Source organism: Erpetoichthys calabaricus, chromosome 8, assembly GCF_900747795.2.
Source record: "Erpetoichthys calabaricus chromosome 8, fErpCal1.3, whole genome shotgun sequence".
Classification (NCBI taxonomy): Eukaryota; Metazoa; Chordata; class Cladistia; order Polypteriformes; family Polypteridae; genus Erpetoichthys; species Erpetoichthys calabaricus.
In genome coordinates, this window is record NC_041401.2 from 191,809,177 (window position 1) to 191,832,825 (window position 23,649).

A 23,649-nucleotide genomic window follows, 5' to 3' on the forward strand; every position below is an offset into this window, starting at 1 on the left:
GAGTCTTTAGGACTGACTCAGGAATGGAAGTTTATGGCACAGAGCTGGGCGACGCGCGTCAGACCAGTGTGCCAAGTGATTCTCTGTGCTCTCTCAATCAACCCTCACAGGAACGCCAAACTAAACCACCTGGCTGGCAAGCTTCACTCAATAAATGGGGGAAGGTGTGTAAATGAGCCACTAACTGGGGGATTTTCTATTGGTCTAAAGTTGGCATTTTGCTTTTGACTCAGAAGCCATTTTTATAAACCAACGCCCTATTGATGTAAGGGTTTGGACAGAGAAAGAGTAAACTTGCTGGCTTTACTCCTCCCTCCTTCTCCCTCTCACTCACACACACCACGGCCATGAAGAGAACACACTGGAGAGCACAGCTCAGTAGCCATATTGAGACAGGCGTGTGGCCCGTCCTGAAGAAAGCTGCAAATGATGACTTGACTGGAGACATTTAAAGTAACTACAAGTCTGTGAGCCGCCTGAAACTACACATCAGCATTAATCAGGTTGTATGGTCGCCAGTGTTCACTTGTACTTTGCTTATTGTTATTATGTTATGACTATTATTAATAATACATTATTTAAAGTTGTAAATTAACTCCTGCTTGTCTTTTACTACACCTAATTGCCTGAGGATATAGATGTAAAAGGGAAGGTGGGGAGAAGTTATATGGTACAATACCTGATAAACAGTACAAAGTCTATGAGATCTCAGGCATTCTGATAAAGTCTGCACAATAAAGAGTACAAAAGGGGAAAGCAGAGTAATATAGACGTCTACCAAGACAAAACATACAATTACAACCTTTACACAATACTGATTACAAAATGAGGGCACACAAAGAAACAGAATTCTTAAAACACACGGGAGACAAATCGGTACGAAAACAGATGAACGTAAACGGAATTAATTGTTAAGCAACAGCCACTTGTCAATGGAGAAGAGGAAAACAAAATGTCAGTCAGCAGAAATATTAGAGAAAATAAACCATTAGGGGCGTTCACAGTAAGTTAAAACACAAAGTCAGACAAAGTCCCAGTCCTGGAGACCTCCACTATCTGGCAGCCCATCACCTCCTGGACTGTCTGCTGTAGACACGACACTGTGCTGGGCCTTCTGATATGACAAAAGAATCAAAGTCTGTCCACCCGTCTATCAAATAGAGTCTTTCATATCTACCTATCTATCTATTTGTCATATGCAGTCATATGCAAGCTATCATAGTGGGTAAATCTATCTATCTATGTTATGTAAGTACTATGGTGGACCCTTGCCGTGTCAGGAAACATGGAAGGGGGCATAACCTGGCTGGGATGGGGCTGGATTGCTATCCCTCTCAAGGGGAAAGATTAGTGGATGAATGGCCTTGTGGTTTGTTTATCAAGAGTAGTTCCACCTCCAGTATGATAGATGGCAGTGCTCTGCTGGTATGGACCCAGTATGGACACCTGCAAGGATCCATGGGATTTGTAGTCCTGAGGGACAACCCTGGCTGGGTCCTTGGGGGTGTCTGTCCATCTAGCTATTATATAGTGGCTTTCATAATATCTATCTATCTGTCATGACTTTTATATTTTTCTGTTTATGTATTATGCAGTGCCTTTCATATCTATCTATCTATCTATCATATAGTGCCTTTCATCTGTGATTTGTTCCTCTTTGTGTGTCACGACGTTTTTGACGACTCGTAAAGCACTTTGTGAACATGTGCTCTAAGTGCTTTACAAATGAATGTTGCTGTTTTTGTTGTTCCATAAAATTCCAAGTGCCGAGTCTATCATATAGTGCCTTTCATCTATTGAATAGTGCCTTTCATATCTATCTATCTATCTATCTATCTATCTATCTATCTATCTATCTATCTATCTATCTATCTATCGTATAGTGCTTTTCATTTATCTATCAAATAGTGCCATTTATATTATCTATCTATCTATCTATTATATAGTGCCTTTCATAAAATCTATCTATCTATCTATCATATACTGTAGTGCCTTTCATATATCTATCAAATAGTGACTTTCATATTATCTGTCTATCTTTCTACTATATAGTGCTTTTCACATCGTTCTATCTATCTATCTATCTATCTATCTATCTATCTATCTATCTATCTATCTATCTATCTATCATATAGTGCCTTTCATCTGCTGTATCTATCTATCTCTTGTGCCTTTTACATCTTTCTGTTTATCTATTATGTAGTGACTTTCATATCTATCTATCTATCATATAGTGCCTTTCATCTATCTATCAAATAGTGCCTTTCATATTATCTATCTATCTATTATATAGTGCCTTTCATAATATCTATCTATCTATCTATCTATCTATCTATCTATCTATCTATCTATCTATCATATAGTGCCTTTCATCTGTGATTTGTTCCTCTTTGTGTGTCACGACGTTTTTGACGACTCGTTAAGCACTTTGTGAACATGTGCTTTAAGTGCTTTACAAATGAATGTTGCTGTTTTTGTTGTTCCATAAAATTCCAAGTGCCGAGTCTCGCTCGAGTTTAACACCAAGGAGGTTAATCTTACACCATCAGGTGGGGTTTCTACGGTGGTACCCCAGATCTTCTTCCTTTTGTCCTTCAGGGTTCACAGACTTTCCAGCACTGCTGCACGTTTTGTTTCCATTTTAACTGAGCTCTCCTCCTACACAGCCAAAAAAAAAAAAAAAATGGAGTAGGGAAAAAAGGAGTCACCGTTTGATGCGTTTGAACTCCTGGAGCTCGCACTTTCCTTGCTGTATGTGGTCTGACGTTATTTAGTCAGCTGAATATTAACAACAAAAAAGCGCAAATTAAGAGTCCCCCAAAAATGTTTGCTCTCCAGTTTCAAGGGTTTCCGTCACCCACCTTCCATTGTTCCCCTAACACAGACACGCTGCCTCCTGCTTAGCGTCTTAATGCACGGTGCCTTCATTGCTTGCTTACGAAGCCGAACGCAATTAAGATAAAATATTTCACCAACTGCTGTCCTGCAAACGAGTCCGATGAATATGCAGCGTGCTGTTGCGCCGTGCCATGTATGATGGATCCTTTTTGATTTGCAGAAAAGGTCAGCTCACAGGAATGTAAAATAACGTAACAATTCCTGACACGGCCACATACATTTCCAATTATGGCCCAAACCATTAGAGGGGCTTCAGGGGAGGATTTCAACGATGATTGCGAGTCAGGCTTCTGAGTTAAGAAGTCCTTCGGATTTCTAATTCAGGACGAGCGCTCCACAATCCGGCTGCATTGCAAATATTTGTACTGCGTGCTGAGGCAAAAAAAACACACACACACACAAAAAAGGATGGGCTTTAAATCGTCAGATGTCAGGACGCTCCTGCGGATTCATCTCTGCCTTTTGTTTTTCTTGTTTTTATTGCCTTTGTTCTCGTTTTATGTTAATTCCACACAGAAAACCACAGAGACGTGGAATAAAATACCAAGTAGTGTCGAAGAGAGCAGAGTTTCAAGTCTGTTTTACTTTGGAGAAATGAGATGAATAGCATTGGGCTCAATGGGTCGTGCTCGTTAAATTCTTTTAATGTTTGAACTATTTATTTGGAATTTTTGCTAATTGTCTGCTAATTCATTTTTCCTTAGGGTCAGAGTTAGTGTTTCTCGGTGTTGCCTGAGAATATTTATGGAAAGGGTTAAGGAAAGAAAGCAAAGGCTGATGTATTTCTGAAGAGGTGACCCACTTGTCATTGCTGGCTGTCCCATCTGTCATCCACGCTGCCTCTCTGTCAACTGTCTCTGTTCTTGTGAGACCAGAATTTGTTCTTTTTGGGTCCGATTGGATTTCACAATTACTGTAAGTCCTTGCTGGGATGTAACCATAAATGGTGTTATGTTTGACTGGCAGTTCAACAGACAGCTTCAGTCGTTACTGGGATAACAATCAAGCACCATTCTAGGCCAAACGTATATAGAGTGCATTAATTATGGCCTCCCATCCGGGCCATGCAGGAATTGTCCTTTATCACATTTTGGGTGTCAGTCCATCCCTTAGGGCACTTATAAAGAAGACTAATAGATTTTGAAAGGAACTATATAATACTGTAGATAGATAGATAGATAGATAGATAGATAGATAGATAGATAGATAGATAGATAGATAGATAGATAGATAGATAGATAGATATGGAAGGCCCTATATGATTGATAGATAGATAGATAGATAGATAGATAGATAGATAGATAGATAGATAGATAGATAGATAGATAGATAGATAGATAGATAGATAGATAGATATGGAAGGCCCTATATGATAGATAGATAGATAGATAGATAGATAGATAGATAGATAGATAGATAGATAGATAGATAGATAGATAGATAGATAGATAGATAGATAGATAGATAGATAGATAGATAGATAGATATGGAAGGCCCTATATGATAGATAGATAGATAGATAGATAGATAGATAGATAGATAGATAGATAGATAGATAGATAGATAGATAGATAGATAGATAGATAGATAGATAGATAGATAGATAGATAGATAGATAGATAGATAGATAGATAGATATGCTGATTTCTTGAAGGTTCACCTTCCACGCTCTGCTGTGAAGACCTTTGCTTTCAGCCGTGAGACACTGGTTGTCATTTCCACCTCTCTGAATTTTATTAGCATGTCCAGTTCTGTCATTTTTGTCTCTTTTCCCTGAGAGGAGACATCTCGTTGTATGACTGCAATCTCCATCCATGTGGAAACATTTAACAATCTGCACTTCTCACTTACTTCTCTTCACTTAATTGATGGAGGCAGGCGACATAATCTCAGCCTTCGTTGGTGTTCATCAGCAGGCCAGCCATCGAGCAGGAGTAGTGAGGGGATGCTGGGAACATCAAATTGTTCAGATACTCAGGTCAAGTTCATGTTTCTGCTCATGTGGACACAATGCAATGTCACTCTGATTCCAGATTTTTTTTTTCACATTGAGTGTGTTTCACATTCACACACACACACACACATTCCCACACTCACACACACACACATACAGACACAATCACCTTTGGGTGAATAACCCAGTTAAGATGGAGACCTGATTTCTTAATATTCCACGTTTAGTAATCTTCTGGTGGCGCAGAGGGTAGCTCTACTGCCTCGCAGTTGGGAGACCTGGAGACCTGGGTTCGCTTCCCGGGTCCACCCTGCGTGGAGTTTGCATGTTCTCCCCGTGTCTGCGTGGGTTTCCTCCGGGCGCTCCAGTTTCCTCCCACAGTCCAAAGACATGCAGGTTAGGTGGATTGCGGTTTTAAATTGTCCCTAGTGTGTGCTTGGTGTGTGTGTGTGTCCTGCGGTGGGTTGGCACCCTGCCCGGGATTGGTTCCTGCCTTGTGCCCTGTTTTGGCTGGGATTGGCTCCAGCAGACCCCTGTGACCCTGTGTTCAGATTCAGCGGGTTGGAAAATGGATGGATGGATAGATGAAATATTGAGATGCACTATTTCAACCAGTAGAAGTCATCATGAGATCCCTTGAATATTTGCCACTGATAATGTATTTTGTGTTCGCGTCTACCGATGGCTGCTGAAAGTGAGTGAGAAGCAAACACATGATGGAGTATAATGGACATGCACAGACTTTGAAATTCTTAACAGTAACCCGATTAGATCTGGCCAGTCCATTAGGGCACCTTCATCTGAAGGACAGTGTTAATGGAAGTTAAGGGGTCTGGTGTATGAAACTCTGGAATCTGCTCTTCACCACCATGCTATGGACACCAAGGTGTGCCATTTTGATAACTCAAGGGGCGCGTGACTCACACACTAAGGGAGAACCCTATGGACGCCGAGGGGTGCCATTTTGGTAAGTCATTGGACGTGTGATCCGGTACAGCAAGGAAGACCCCCTCTCCATGCGGCCCTTGAAGTCTAGTAATATTGAATGCGCACTAAGGACACTGTGGGGGGCTGCTGTTTGTGTAATTCATTCAGCGTGTGCTCTGACTTTTCAGCCACTCTATGGACACTGAGAGCTGCCATTTTGGTAACTCAAGGTGACCCTGGTCAGATCACTGAGAAGGACTCCATCTTCTTTGAAGCCTATGGACACCAAAGGGTGCTGTTTTGGTAACTCAAGGGGGGGGACGCGTGATCAGGACACCAAGGTAGGACCCCACCCCACATTCCTTGAAGTCTAATAATATTGAATGCATGCAAGGGACACCAAGGGGCTGGCATTTATGTAATTCAGTCGGCTTGTGCTCTGGACGTTTCAGCCACAGACCCCCCCAGTCTGCACCTTGGACACCGAGGGGCACTGTTCAGGTAACTCAAGGAGCACATGCACGGGACACACTGCCCTAGGGCTTCATATGGGCTTCAACCAGCGCTGTACCCAGTTAAGGGTTAACATGACCACATAATCGGGTTAATCACAGAGAAATCAATGTCAGGGGCCAATAACCGGAGTAACGGTTTACACGGCGTTTTTAAAACCAGGTTTCTGTGAATTGAGGAGCATGGAAACGTGACCAGTGTGATTCGTTTCTGCACGGTTTAGCGGATTTTTTGATTGTTATTGATTTTTAATGTAATGATGATCACTGTCTGGCGGTGGGTTGGCACCCTGCCCAGGATTGGTTCCTGCCTTGTGCCCTGTGTTGGCTGGGATTGGCTCCTGCAGACCCCCGTGACCCTGTGTTCGGATTCAGCGGGTTGGATAATGGATGGATGGATGGACATTAGAGGGTCCGCTCTGGTTGGGAGACAAAGTCAGAGAGGTGAGATTGCATTGGTCTGGACATGAGCAGAGGAGAGATGAGGGGTATAATGAGAGAAGGATACTAAGGATAGAGCTGCCAGGCAAGAGGAGAAGTGGAAGGCCTAAGAGGAGGTTTATGGATGTGGTGAGAGAGGACATGCAGGTGATGGGGTAACAGATGTGGCACATGGCTGGGGGGAAGACGAGTGGGGACACCCGGAGTGCCTCCAGGTACCTACTGACACTTCCGCCACACTGGGGCGTGTTCGGGGATGAGGTCATGGTTGATTGACCCTAAACCTGACCTGGCCTGTGTCCCAGTCCAAGTTTAAATTCCATGCCCTTAAAAAAGTGTTTCTTGATTACAGAAAGAGATTAGTTTTAATAGTCAATTAAGATTAAAATAGGGGATGAGGTCATGGTTGATTACCATTGACCAATTTGGATAGACCCTAAACCTAACCCTAATGTGCAGAGGAGAGATGCTGGGTATTTTGGGAGAAGGGTGCTAAGGATAGAGCTGCCAGGCAAGAGGAGAAGAGGAAGGACGAAGACGAGGGTTATGGATGTGGTGTCAAGCTCGGGTCACAAAGCTGCACAGGAGAGTTCCTCAGGCTTTCCAAGGAGTAGAAACTTTATTGCTGTTCCATCAGTTACAAACACCAGTTTCTTACAGAGGTGACCCAGCCTCTCAAGGAACAGCCGTCAAATGTGACGCACCGTCCCCGACTCCTGCACAAAAGAACACAAAGTCTTCTTCCTCAAGGGGATCCAGTGGGCCGGCAGCAATGGCCGGAGCTGAGGGAGTCTGGGGGAAAAGAGACAGGAGAGCGAGAGATCTCAGGATGGCCACGGCACATTGTGTGGCAAGCCAGCAAGCCGGCAGCTGATCCCACAAAGAGCTACTGATAGAGTGTTTAAAAAAAAAAGTGTTTAAGCGGGGGTTTCTGAAGGGCCGCCGCGTCCCCCCACCGGCAGCAGTCACACCACCCACTCTCAGCTTTACTCACTCCTTTATGAATCAAGCAGTCCACAAAACCAGGCTCTGCCAGGCAAGAGAGGACATCAGCATTAACATGTGCAGAGTTGGACAATCAAATTAAATGGCTGCAAGCTTAAGAACCACCACGTAAGATGAGCGTTTGTATCCTTCTGTCTGTAGAGCCATTGAAGGGGAGCGTGATCGGTGACATTAGAGGGTCAGCTCAGGTTGGACAGAGAAACAAGATGGCATTGGTTTGGACATGTGCAGAGGAGAGATGCTGGGAGAAGGGTGCTAAGGAAAGAGCTGCCAGGCAAGAGGAACAGAGGAAGGCCTAAGAGAAGGTTTATGAATGGGGTGAGAGAAGACATGCAGGTGATGGGGGTGACAGAGCAAGACGATGAGGACCAGAAGATTTGGAGACAAGATGATATGCTGTGGCGAAAAGAGCAAAGAGAAAAGAAGAGAAACAACAACAAGAGGAAGAGGAAGAAGAAGAAGATGATAGCTGTACCCTTTTAGGACAGATTTAGACCGGATCTAACCGAGTGTGCAGCACAGCTCCTGGTCCAGGCTTTGAGAGATGCTCTTCTTCACACCTCAGTTGTAACGAGGACACCTTTCTATCAGCTCACACCAGTCTGGTCATTCTCCTCTGACCTCTGGCATCAACAAGGCATTTTCACCCACTGGATATTTTCCCTTTTTTCGGGCCATTCTCTGTAAATCCTACAGATGGTTGTGCATCAAAATCCCAGCAGATCAGCAGTTTCTGAAATAGTCAGAGCAGCCTGTCTGGCAGCAACAACCACGTCACGTTCAGCGTCACTTCAGTCACATTTCTTTTCCATTCTGATGCTCACTTTGAACTTCAGCAGGTGGTCTTGTCAATGTCTACAGACTGAAATACATTCATTTGCTGCCATGCCATTGGCTGATTAGATATTTGCATTAACAAGCAGTTGAAAAGGTGTACCTAATAAAGTGGCCAGTGAGTGTATCCAGTATATATATTTATATATTTCCCTATGTGTTAATGCATTTGTTTGTTCCTGTTTTCTGAAGAAATACTTTGGCTAAATTTACTCGCAGAATGAGCTGATATATTCGTTACCAGCTGGCCCCTTGGCAGTCTTCTGTCTTCCATCCAAAATCAATACTAACATGGCAGGTACACAATAATTCTGTACTTTTGTTGAGATCAATAAAAAAAGTGCGATTCTCTTCTGCTTATGTGTGTATTCATCGTTCTTAAGAGAATTCATACTTCACAACCTTAAACCCTGCACACACTGGCGTCAGGTTTGGACTCGAGGTCACACTCCCAGTGTTTCCAATGAGAGCCCTAAAACTATGTGAGGAAATATTTTGGACATCTGCCCTTCTTGGGACAGGGGCTTTGATTGGGCTTAGAACAGTACAGCAATGCCAACTCCACTTAATGGGGGTCAGAGCCTCTCCTGGGAACAAGAAAGGAACCCACCCTGGTCAGGACACCAGTCCATAACATGGTGCACTCACACACACACACGCGCACACACTCAGACACACAGTCATGCAGACACACACACTCAGACACACACAGACACACGCAGACACACACACACTCATGCAAACAAACACACCCAGACATATACACACACACACCCACGTAGACACACACAGACACACACACCCGCACACACACACACACACACTCTCACGTACTCACACACACACTCACGCAGACAAACACACACACATACACACACGCACATAGACACACACACCCACACACACACACACGCACCCGCACACGCACACACACACACACACTCTCACGTACTCACACACACACTCACGCAGACAAACACACGCATACACACACACACGCAGACACACACACACACTCAGGTACTCACACACACACACTCACGCAAACAAACATACACACACATATACACACACACCCACGTAGACACACTCAGACACACACTCATGCAGACACACACAGACACACCCACACACACACACACGCACCCGCACACGCACACACACACACACTCTCACGTACTCACACACACACTCATGCAGACAAACACACGCATACACACACACAGACACACACACACACTCAGGTACTCACACACACACACTCACGCAAACAAACACACACACACATATACACACACACCCACATAGACACACTCAGACACACACTCATGCAGACACACACATACACACACTCACACACACACTCATGCAAACAAACACACACACCCACGCAGACACACGCAGACACACACACCCACACACTCTAACGTACTCACACACACACTCACGCAGACAAACACACGCACACACACACACGCACACGCACACGCAAACAAACACACACACACATATACATACACACCCATGTAGACACACACAGACACACACTCACACACACACTCACGCAAACAAACACACACACACCCACGTAGACACACACAGACACACACACCCACACACCCACACACACACTCTCACGTACTCACACACACACTCACGCAGACAAACACACACACATACACACACACGCAGACACACACACACACACACACCCACACACCCACACACACACGCGCACATAGACACACACAGACACACACTCACACACACACTCATGCAGACACACACACCCACACACACTCACGCAGAAAAACACACGAACACACATACACACACTCACACACACTCTCATGCAGACACACACACTCACGCACACTCACGCACACACACACACACACACATAGTGGTGCTGCAATAAACTCAGCCACCCTGTACCCCTTATTTGCATTAAGTGGGTTTAAATTGGATTCAGAAAGCCTTCAGCCCCCTTTATCACATTTTATTTTCTTGCAGCCTTATACTAAAATGGTTTTAATTCATTTTCTCCCACATTCAGCGACACTCAACCCCAGAATGAGAAAGTGACAGCAGGACACTAGAAATAAACTTAACTGGAGTGTCGCATTGAGACGAGGATTCAGACCCCTTGCTTTAACAGGTGCACCCCATTCCACTGATCATCGTTGTTTGGAGCCCACCTGTGGTCAGCTTACTTGATTGGACTGATTAGGGAAGGCACACACCTGAAGGAAATGCCAGCAGAGCTTAGAGACAGAGGAGAAGATCTGAGGAAGGGTCCTTAAAACAAAACAAACCAAAAAAAAAAAAAAGGGTGGCCTCCATCATTCTGATATGGAAGACTATGGAGTAGCCACAACTCTTCCACCTGGCCAGACTGAGTTATCGGGGGGAGAAGGGCCTTGGGGAGAGAGGTAAGAATGTTATGGCCCTATAATGGGGCACAGTTAGTCTAACCATACATCATGTGAGAATGATATCTTCTATGATAATGGGCTGCATGTACTGTTAAGTTATGTGACAAGGTTATGTTATACAATAAGAGGGGACATATAATATTGTGTTAAATTCTGTTATTATATACCTTAATGAGGTGCATATCCTGTTTAAACTGCATTATGTGGTTTGGTTTAACTATAATGGGGTGTATATAATGTTATTAGATTACTTTAAATAAACGTTATTAACCCCAAGAGGAAATTCAAATGCATATAGCAGCAGAAACATAAAAATAGGGATTCAGATGACACATAATAAAGCCAATCAATTGATAAATAAATAAAAATAAAAAGTACATCAGGGGGAAGCATTGAATTGCCTGATAGCAGTGGTCAGAAAAGACCCCCAGAGGCACTTCTTAGCACACCATAGTGACTAAAAGTGCCCTGAGAGAGAGAGCCTCCTGGAGGGGATTATTCATGATGGCATCCAATTTTGCCCCCATCCTCTATGTTCTAGAAAGACCGATTGCACTTTATTGTGCTGGGCTGGTAACTTCATTTCAAGAGAGGCCCACCGAATGAACAGTCTAATTAGAAGGGCAGGCTCTGTTACACTCGGGGACACCGAGAGGTAAAAGAGGAAAAGAGAATGAAGACAAAACTGAGTGCCATTTTGAACAATGCTGCACATCCTGTTATGTTGTATTCTATGGTAACGTTGTTACATACTGAAATGGGCTAAATGTAATGTTATGTGAGAAGGTTACATTATATAATAATAGAGTGCAAAAATATTATGTTCTGTGAGACTGCTATTTTATATTATATTGGGGTGCATATCATGTTATCTTACATTGTGTGAGAAGGGTTAGTTATATAATAATGTGGCACATAAATATTATAGTGTGTGATAATGTTATTATAAAATATAATGGGGCTGGGTGGCACGGTGGTGCAGTGGGTAGCGCTGCTGCCTCGCAGTTGGGAGACCTGGGAACCTGGGGTTCATTTCCCGGGTCTTCCCTGCGTGGAGTTTGCATGTTCTCCCCGTGTCTGCGTGGGTTTCCTCCCACAATCCAAAGACATGCAGGTTAGGTGGATTGGCGATTCTAACTTGGCCCGAGTGTGTGCTTGGTGTGTGGGTGTGTTTGTGTGTGTCCTGCGGTGGGTTGGTACCCTGCCCGGGATTGGTTCCTGCCTTGTGCCCTGTGTTGGCTGGGATTGGCTCCAGCAGAACCCCGTGACCCTGTGTTCGGATTCAGCGGGTTGGACAATGGATGGATGGATGGTTAAAATGTGAATTTAAACCCCAGCCAGAGTTCCATGATGGGCACATTGATGCAAATTGCCACAATGCCTGCACTACTGCCCAGGGTCACAGGGAGATGAGCCCTTGTAAGGCTAACATTCACCCTGGGTGTAGTGGCTCTCCATCATAGGGCACATTCACGCACACACACACAGCATATTGGTCCATCACTGGGGGGACAAGCAACCCAAGTCATAGTGCATCGGATTCAGCAGGTTGGAAAATGGATGGATGGATGTTATAATAAAATAGAGCACATAGACTGGCACCCCGGCCTTGTGTCCAATGCTGCCTGGTTAGTTTTTAGCTTTAGCAGGTTTGATTTTGGCTGGATAGAGACATTTGTCCCCACCCCCCCCCCAGGTTATACCCACCTATAAAACGCCAATGCAAACGTGATGCTCCACATGAATAATTTGTGGAAACCTGCATTTTAAATGATGGCTTTCTCGAAGTTCGTAAATCAAGTGCTGAAAGGCTGGCATCTTTAAATGATCTAAGCTAATAGTTCTGGAAGTCCCTGCCTCAGTCCCATTACTTGCAGGCGCCGGAATACAAATGAATTGAAATGTCGTTTTAATGAGAGGATTTTCGGGGAACGCTCGAGATGAGGCGTTCAGTAAAAGGCCGTCGACGGAGAAGGAAGGTTTGGAGGAAGACAAATTCTTGGCTGAGGCGAAAGGGTTTTTTAAATTTTTTTATTTTATGCAGCTCTGCTTTTTATCTGTTCCTTCATAAGTGACCTACTATGTTTTGAAAATGCCAGAGTAATTATGAAAATTGATATTTTTTTTTTCGGAGTAATTTTTCATGTTTGAAGGCTGCAAATGGCGAACAAAAACAAAAAAATCCTAAACAAAAAGGCATCTTGGTGTTTATTTAATAGTGATAATCAGCGCTGGCATCAGTTTTAGGGGAAATTGCTTTTTGTTCCTATTTATACACGAGTAATTTAGACTTGCATTAAGGATACATTTGAAAGAAAATTACTGGCTTAAAATTCAAATGGATTTTTATTAATGTGATTTTTAGAGCTTTTTTTTTTTTACTTTCGTTTCTGTTTATTTATTAGCCACTGAATTTGCATTAATCACTATTTTAGGCAGCAGCCTGTAGATATCTGGTTTTCAAATTCCTTTCAAATACTTTTAAAGCTTATTTTGCAAGCATCTGCTCTCTTTCTTCATTTCCTCAGTTTTACTTTCTTTTCTGTTATTCACCTTAGGGACAGTGGGCTCGAGGAATGATCCAGCACTGGGCGGGATGCCAGGCCACAGCCGGGCACACTCACCCACGGGCTCACTCTCACTAAGCCATTAATTAATATTCGATCCATACTTTGGAGATGCAGGAGAAAAACCTAGACGGGGATTTGAACCCTGGACCCTGAACCCTGATACAGTTGCCCCCTCAATTGCTCTGATCCTCCTCTTCCTCAGTAAGCAAAGAAAGCAAATTTCTGAGCTGGAATTTTATTCATTAGCAGGTCCAGAATGTCAGCCCTGGCTGGGACTGAAATGCGTGTTTTGTGTTTTTGTTGCCCATTTTAGATTTTTTTTGGTACTTTTCTATTATTGTGACACGAATTGGTGGGGCTGCCACCACCCCGGTTACATAATTTTTAGATTTTAATTTATTAGACTGGCCTACCCCAACCACAAATACTAACCTTAAAGTTGTGGGGGGGGGGGGGGGGGGGTATAGTTACCTATAGGTCCCTAATATTAATGTCCCCTTTGGGTGCCTAATCTTAAAAACAAAAATACGACTTACGTCACGACAATTTTTTGTTTTTTTCTGCCTGTATTACTATTTCCCTCGTTTATTATTTGCAGTATTCTTTGCACTTTATGTATCAGCATCTAAGCCTGTGTTTTTGTGGTCCCACCGGCCAATCTCCATCATTGTCCTCCAAATGTCGTGGGTCCCCCACAGTTCCTGGTGGTTCATTGTGAATGCTCTATGAGGCCAGGTTTATACTTCACACAACGCAAGGGACGATACTACTACACAAGCGTTTTACTGTTTATAATTGTTTATAATTGATTCCACCAGGTGGCTGTGCGAGATATTGCTGTAAGAAAACGTTCAGCTTCACTGTGCTGTGAATAGCCTGAAACATCCATGAAATTCCGAGGACACCTTGCCACAATATCTCTGAAAAGGATGTTGAATGATTCAGTCCAGCAATCCGCGGATGCACCCATTCCAGCAAGCATTGGGCGCAAGAAAGAAACAAAATCCCTGGACGGGGCATCACAAGCACACACACACACAGGCGTCATTTTAGCATCACCAAATCCCCAAACCTTTATGTCTTTGGAAGGAAACCGGAGCCCACTGTGGAAACCCACCAGGGAATCATGCAAACTCCAGGCAGGGAACACCAGGGACGCGACAGACCGTGAGGCCACCTGTTTGATTATTACCAGTTTTTTAATATCAGTTTTCTGTAAAATGTAACATACATACTTGTTTTGTCTTGGTAGAGTAATATATTGCTCTACTTTTCCCTATTGTATTATTACTGTAAGATGTAGCCTCTGTCAGAATGCCTCAAATCCCACAGACTTACCATTGTTTACAAGTTATTATAGTATATAACTTATCCCCACCTTCTCCTCTATATCTATAGGCAGTAAAAGACAAGCAGGAGTTAAGTTACACATAAAACAATGTATTATTAATAATATTCATAAATAATAACAATATGCAAAGTACATTTGAATACTGGCAACCATACAACCTGATTAAATGGTGATGTGTAGTTCAGGCGGCACACAGACTTGTAGTTATTTAAAATGTCTCCAGTTAAGGCATCATTGGTGCTCAGCTTTCTTCAGAACAGGCTGCATTGCCTGCCTCAATATGGCTGCCAGGTTGTGCCCTCCATTGTGTTGTCTTCTTCAGTTCATGGTGTGATGGTCTTCATCAGTTTGGTAAGAGAGATATGCTTCTTCATCATACAGTGCATCCGGAAAGTATTCACAGCGCATCACTTTTTCCACATTTTGTGATGTTACAGCCTTATTCCAAAATGGATTAAATTCATTTTTTTCCTCAGAATTCTACACACAACACCCCATAATGACAATGTGAAATAAGTTTACTTGAGATTTTTGCAAATTTATTAAAAATAAAAAATTGAGAAAGCACATGTACATAAGTATTCACAGCCTTTGCCATGAAGCTCAAAATTGAGCTCAAGCGCATCCTGTTTCCCCTGATCATCCTTGAGATGTTTCTGCAGCTTCATTGGAGTCCACCTGTGGTAAATTCAGTTGACTGGACATGATTTGGAAAGGCACACACCTGTCTATAGAAGGTCCCACAGTTGACCGTTCATGTCAGAACACAAATCAAGAATGAAGTCAAAGGAATTGTCTGTAGACTTCCGAGGCAGGATTGTCTCGAGGCACAAATCTGGGGAAGGTTACAGAAACATTTCTGCTGCTTTGAAGGTCCCAATGAGCACAGTGGCCTCCATCATCCGTAAGTGGAAGAAGTTCGAAACCACCAAGACTCTTCCTAGAGCTGGCCAGCCATCTAAACTGAGCGATCGGGGGAGAAGGGCCTTAGTCAGGGAGGTGACCAAGAACCCGATGGTCACTCTGTCAGAGCTCCAGAGGTCCTCTGTGGAGAGAGGAGAACCTTCCAGAAGGACAACCATCTCTGCAGCAATCCCCCAATCAGGCCTGTATGGTAGAGTGGCCAGATGGAAGCCACTCCTTAGTAAAAGGCACATGGCAGCCCACCTGGAGTTTGCCAAAAGGCACCTGAAGGACTCTCAGACCATGAGAAAGAAAATTCTCTGGTCTGATGAGACAAAGATTGAACTCTTTGGTGTGAATGCTAGGCGTCACATTTGGAGGAAACCAGGCACCGCTCATCACCAGGCCAATACCATCTCTACAGTGAAGCATGGTGGTGGCAGCATCATGCTGTGGGGAAATGGGAGACTAGTCAGGATAAAGGGAAAGATGACTGCAGCAATGTACAGAGACATCCTGGATGAAAACCTGCTCCAGAGCGCTCTTGACCTCAGACTGGGGCGACGGTTCATCTTTCAGCAGGACAACAACCCTAAGCACACAGCCAAGATATCAAAGGAGTGGCTTCAGGACAACTCTCTGAATGTCCTTGAGTGGCCCAGCCAGAGCCCAGACTTGAGTCTGATTGAACATCTCTGGAGAGATCTTAAAATGGCTGTGCACCAACGCTTCCCATCCAACCTGATGGAGCTTGAGAGGTGCTGCAAAGAGGAATGGGCGACACTGGCCAAGGATAGGTGTGCCAAGCTTGTGGCATCATATTCAAAAAGACTTGAGGCTGTAATTGCTGTCAGAGGTGCAAAGTATTGAGCAAAGGCTGTGAATACTTATGGACATGGGATTTCTCAGTTTATTGATTTTTTAATAAATTTGCAAAAACCTCAAGTAAACTTTTTTCACGTTGTCATTATGGGGTGTTGTGTGTAGAATTCTGAGGAAAAAAATGAATTTAATCCATTTTGGAATAAGGCTGTAAGATAACAAAATGTGGAAAAAGTGATGCGCTGGGAATACTTTCTGGATGCACTGTAAGTTGGTTAGTAAGAGAGAGAGAGACGGAATGTGGTTGAACAAGCAGATTTATAGATGTTCTGTCCAACCCCTACAGCCAATAGGACATCATGATATTTAAAAGCTTCTGATCCAAGCCAATTCCAAACAGCCATACTTCAGACCAATGGGGGAATACAACATCTTAAAACCTGCCAACCCCAAGACCATATGTCTTTATGGCTTTCTTGCGGGGGTTGAAAGACTTTAGCAGAGAAACACTCGCCAAACTGGTTTAAGGCACATCCTCCCCCAACTCTGTCGTAAATTCAAAGAAACTCATTCCTAAAATGGGGGGGGGGGGGGGTAAACACTCATTAATGTAACACTAAATTACATTGCTTTGCCTAAATTACAAATAAAGACATACAAAATAGTTATCAAGTTATATGCAAAATCTTACATCACAACAATACTTTAACGCATTCTATCATGAACGTGACATCAAGTATAAATCGAAGGATTCTAAATAGATAGATAGATACTTTATTAATCCCAAGGGGAAATTCATATACTCCAGCAGCACCTTACTGATACAAAAAACAATATTAAATTAAAGATTGATAATGATGCAGGTAAAAACAGACAATAACTTTGTATAATGTTAACATTTACCCCCCCGGGTGGAATTGAAGAGTCGCATAGTTTGGGGGAGGAATGATCTCCTCAGTCTGTCAGTGGAGCAGGACGGTGACAGCAGTCTGTCGCTGAAGCTGCTCTTCTGTCTGGAGATGATCTTGTTCAGTGGATTCTCCATGATTGACAGGAGTCTGCTCAGTGCCCATCGCTCTGCCACGGATGTCAAATTGTCCAGCTCCATGCCTACAATAGAGCCTGCCTCTAGTTTGTCCAGGCACAAGGCATCTTTCTTCTTAATGCTGCCTCCCCAGCACACCACCACGTAGAAGAGGGCGCTCGCCACAACTGTCTGATAGAACATCTGCAGCAGCTTATTGCAGATGTTGAAGGACGCCAGCCTTCTAAGGAAGTATAACCTGCTCTGTCCTTTCTTACACAGAGCATCAGTATTGTCAGTCCAGTCTAATTTATCATCCAGCTGCACTCCCAGATATTTATAGGTCTGCACCATCTGCACACAGTCACCTTTGATGATCACTGGGTCCATAAGGGGTCTGGGCCTCCTAAAATCCACCACCAGTTCCTTGGTTTTGTTGGTGTTCAGGTGTAGGTGGTTTGAGTTGCACCATTTAACAAAGTCCTTGTTTAGGTTCCTATACTCCTCCTCCTGCCCACTCCTGATGCAGCCCATGATAGCAGTGTCATCAGCGAACTTTTGCACGTGGCAGGACTCCGAGTTGTGTTGGAAGTCTGATGTATATAGGCTGAACAGGACCGGAGAAAGTACAGTCCCCTGCGGCGCTCCTGTGTTGCTGACCACAATGTCAGACGTGCAGTTCCCAAGACGCACATACTGAGGTCTGTCTTTAAGATGGTCCACGATCCATGCCACCAAGGTATGAATCTACTCCCATCTCTGTCAGCTTGTCCCTAAGGAGCAGAGGTTGGATGGTGTTGAAGGCGCTAGAGAAGTCTAGAAACATAACTCTTACAGCACCACTGCCTCTGTCCAAGTGAGAGAGGGATCGGTGTAGCATGTAGATGATGGCATCCTCCGCTGCCACCTTCTCCTGATATGCAAACTGCAGAGGGTCAAGGGCGTGTTGAACCTGTGGCCTCAGGTGGTGAAGCAGCAGCCTCTCCATGGTCTTCATCACATGTGATATCAGAGCAACAGGCCGGAAGTCATTCAGCTCATTAGGACGTGATACCTTTGGGACTGGGGTAATGCAAGATGTTTTCCAAAGCCTCGGGACTCTCCCCTGTTAAATGTGCAGAGAGCTGGCGTATCAGAAATGTCATGTGCACTGTGTGTGGTGATTGCTGCTGTCAGGTCAGGAGGAAGCCCCAGAAGCAGGTAGCCATTAACAACTGGGTTTGGTTTTAAGCACTACTGGGGAGTGAAAACCAACTCCCAGCAGTCCCTGCAGTGGCTTTGATTGGTCGTCTGCTGAGGGTGCAGGGGCTGCTGGGGACAAGACCGGCACGAGATTTCAAAGGAAGCCAGTTAGACAGAGAAAGGAAATTACCGTTTTGCGTTTTGTCTCTGTGAAGGGAGTGTGTGTGAGTCAGGCCAAGGCTGGGTGCATTCCTGGGATCCCCACCGAAAAAAATAAATCAATCATCATCCAATGCGGTGTGGATCTTATATAGGTCCGCTACAACATACCTGGGAGAAACGCGCATGCGTATCACTTCATACCATCCATAAATGTTATACAGTGGTATGAAATAACATCTCCCCAGGACCGGGTGCAACACGCAAATAAGCACAAGAAAAGCAAAATAACCCTAATTCAGTCCACATGCAGCGGGAAGACACCAGACAGTCCGTACACCGAACAGGAGACAATCCATGACAAAAAACAAGAATCCACAGGTATAGCACAGGAAGACAGACCGGTAACTCCGAACACGAAACAAAAACTCTCCTCCTCTGTATAAAAGTCATTAGCACTAAAACAGAAGTAACATGATAGTTAGAATTGGATACTAACCCTCACCTATTCTGTTTCTCTTCTCGGTACTCAAATGTGGAACTTGGTGCCCACCTGCCAAGTTGTTTTGCCTGCCTAAGGTAAAGTCATCCCTGGTGGAGGATTGCAGGAATCGTGAGAAAGTGGGGTCCTTTCATCGGATTAGCACTATTTCAGCTGTGGAATGGCCAAATGGGGGAGGCAGCTTGATGGATGAGGTCTCCAGGAGTCTAAAATTACCCAAATCTTATTATGTGATATCAGCTACTGTTAAATTCTGCTCCGTACTTCTAAAAAAATGTTATGTTTTATTGAGGATTTGTTCTGTTCTGTGTATTGTATTGTATTGACCCCCTTCTTTTTGACACCCACTGCACGCCCCACCTACCTGGAAAGGGGTCTCTCTTTGAACTGCCTTTCCGGAGGTTTCTTCCATTTTTTCCCTACAAGGTTTTTTTTTTGGCGAGTTTTTCCTTGTCTTCTTACAGAGTCAAGGCTGGGGGGCTGTCAAGAGGCAGGGCCTGTTAAAGCCCATTGCGGCACTTCCTGTGTGATTTTGGGCTATACAAAAATAAACTGTATTGTACTGTATTGTATAACTGGCCTCCTTTTTAAATCTCGCATCAGCCTCCTTGTCCCCAGCAGCCCCTGCACCCTCAGACAATGAGGTTTTCACTCCCCGGTAGCGCCGCTACAAAATGACAAAAAAAAAAATCATACCGATTACCCGTGGGTCACGACCCTTGAAGCCATAACCCTAGAAACTCAAGATGTGCTGCTAACAACACCTCTCAAATTGGTGGCGATAAAAAGGACATGAAAATAGCAACCAAGATGTTAGAATATACAAACAAATGTCGCACAGACCTAATGATGCCAACAGACTGATCATACACTCTCAACTTTGGGCACAATCGCTTATTACTTGTATTTTTTTTTTGTTGTAGTTTATAAATACTGTTGTATATTGTATCATTTATATTATTGAGCAGTCCATGGTTGATCCCCCAGAACATACGTCGAAGGGGCATCCCTGTCGGGTCCGCCACAAATGGCATCAACATCAGACAAGAGAGCAAAGTGAATGTGTAAAGCAAAACACACCATGCGTGTTATTTATTTATTGCATATTGTTGTCGAATCAGACTCTGACTTATTGAAATCTGATTTTGATACAAAAGCAAAAGTCAGGTACCTGCATCAGCTAATCGGACCCCAGCTGATCGTACAGCTGATGCGCCTACACATAGGACTACACAGACGATTATCAAACACCCATTTTGATGCACCCGAAAGACGGGTACCTGCATCAGCTGATCGGTTCCTCAGCTGACCGTAGTGCAGAACAGCTGACGTGCCTACGGCAATGTTCACCCTGGGAAGGCTACACAGACATACAGTAGATGTGTGGGGAGGCCTTCAGATGACACGGAGTGCCAGTGCACACTACGGATCACCAGTCACTCGATGGACTTTCCAGAAAGTGCCTTTCAGCTTATGCGTGATGAGAATGTGAATTTACATACTGTAGAGGCTCATGGAACATGAAGCAGAGTGACGTTTGTCATTAATGTTGATTTATGGATGAAACCATTGCTTTGTTTTCTTCTTTTTTTGGGGAAAAATATTGAGCCCTGGGACAAATGGGAAACAAAATATTGAGCCCTATAAGAGTTAATCAGAAGGCAAGGCAAAGTTTTCGGAGCTTCTCCTCTGACAGTCACTTTTGGGCGCTCGTTCTTCTGGAAAAATGACGCCTCCTCCCGGGAGTCTGGTGACTTTATTCTCACGGGACCAGAAAGGGGTGGAGTTATGTGCCCTCACTGGGCGGTCTCTCAGTGTTGCAGGGACAGAAGAAGTGGCAGCGCCCCCTCTTGGTCCGGTGTGCCATTACATATCTTGGCAGAGCCCCTGAGGATATCCACAGTTGTGCACGCGTGACACAAATTATTAAATTATATTGTTAATAATATTGGAATTATGTGCTTCAACAAATGATTTTAAAAGCCCTCGTATTCCACTTCCCCTAATTTACATTTGTAAACATCTCGTGTGCTGCTTAACTATGAAAATGGCATGACTAATTATTTTAATAAAACGTGAATGTAGTATAAAACCCAAATTCATGATAACCATTTGCAGGATACACAATGTGATGAATGGTCTGCAGACCGAGCTCATTATGTTCAGTTTTCTATTTTGAAGCCCACAAGCCAAACACTGCAGCCCTGTTTTAATTGCAGCTGTAATCCCACCACCCCCCAAACCTCCATCACCGTAATAAACCAGGAAATAAAGATTTATGTTAATCCAATTAGACGCGGAGTTTGTTTAGTTGCTATAATTTATCAAAACTGTGCTTGTGCAATGCTGGGCCTGCTGTAGGGGCAATTTGTCTCATTTGAACCCTGCAGATGGATTTTGTGACTTGTGTTTAATTTGTTCAGATTATCAGATAGTTGTTATGATCGTCATTGGTATTTAGTTCCTGTATAAGTCGTATGTTTATTTGGGGAAAAGATAAATAAATAAAAATAATGCCTGAAAGTGCAAAAATCTAACGTAATTTGAGATCTCAGGTCAGGTCAGGTTACACTGTTACAGGACATTGCCACATCCACCACATGACGAAACAGCTCAGGATCCTGGTTGGCAAAGGCAGGCACCCAGTCCAGTCCCATCCTCTGGAAATGACCCATCTATTTGCCACAGCCAGGTGTTATGTGGGCATCCCCTTGGCCACTTGGGTCCTCAACAATGTGAGTCGGATCACCCTCGGGTAATTGCGCCACATGGCTGTAGTGTCATAACTGACGCGCTCTCTCACAGTGCAGGCCATGTGCCTCATTCGGGGCTCCATGAGCAACACAAAGTCAAACCAGCGGGTACCCAGCGATACCCCTTCTCACCTTCAAAGCCTTATGTATCCTTACCCCTCATTACCTCACTCAGCTCCATTCTCTCCATACACTCCTTGTTGCTCTCTCAGGTCCTCGCGCAGTCATCTCCTTACTCAGAGGCGGCCTTAGGAGTACGCTGGGCAGAGAGCCATAAGTGTAGGCTATACAGTAATCCCTCCTCGATCGCGGGGGTTGTGTTCCAGAACCACCCGCGAAAGGTGAAAATCCGCGAAGTAGAAACCATATGTTCATATGGTTATTTTTATATATTTTAAGCCCTTATAAACTCTCCCACACTCTTATAAACATTTCCCGCACAATTATACAGCATAAACCCTTTGTATTCTCTTAGATGTTAGGTAAGATTCATTGAAATTATGTAAACACACTGTTTATATACAGTAAAACCTAAATATTATTTTAAAGATATCGAGCGTCTCCGATATCACATATGTTACAGCCATTACGACAGACAGGCCACCAGCAATAAATACGTACAATGCAAGAAAAATTGTATACAATAAAATGTGTGTACAGTGATACTAAACTATGCACATGTAATAAGTACTGTATGTAGAAAATTAATTGTTACTCCCCAACAATGACACGGCGACTTGTCCGATAACGATGAGTTTAATTTTACTGCACAACAAAGGAGAGCGTTACAGTTCTTCTAAAGGAGCCTCTTCAGGTGACTGCGTAGCACGGCCGTTGTTCGTCTTCCATCACTCTTCAATCCAAATCCCTAAAGCAGATTCCATCCAGACTACTGCCTTATTACATCCACTTACAACTCGTTTTGCGCCCCGGTTAAAGGACACTGCGGCCGTAGATCTTATATGCTTTTCCTCCTTTTTAAATAAAAAAGAATCGTGGACTCATTGATGCCGTAATGGCGTCCTGCAGCGGTGTAGCTGTTCCCTTCCTTCAACATATCCAAAACTTTTACCTTTTCGGAAATCGTTAGCATCTTCCGTTGGCGGTTGGGCACGGCCCCTGAAGCAGTAGCAGGAGCACGTTGATGCTGAATGAGCGACACGAGACTTCCTTGTTAACGCAGCGGAATCGAATTCTTTGCTCCGTCGCTGAGCCAATCAGCACACAGGAACTTAACTGCGTGCTCTGATTGGGTAGCTTCTCAGCCATCCGCCAATAGCGTCCCTTGTATGAAATCAACTGGGCAAACCAACTGAGTAAGCATGTATCGGAAGTAAAAAGACCCATTGTCCGCAGAATCCCGTGAAACAGCGAAAA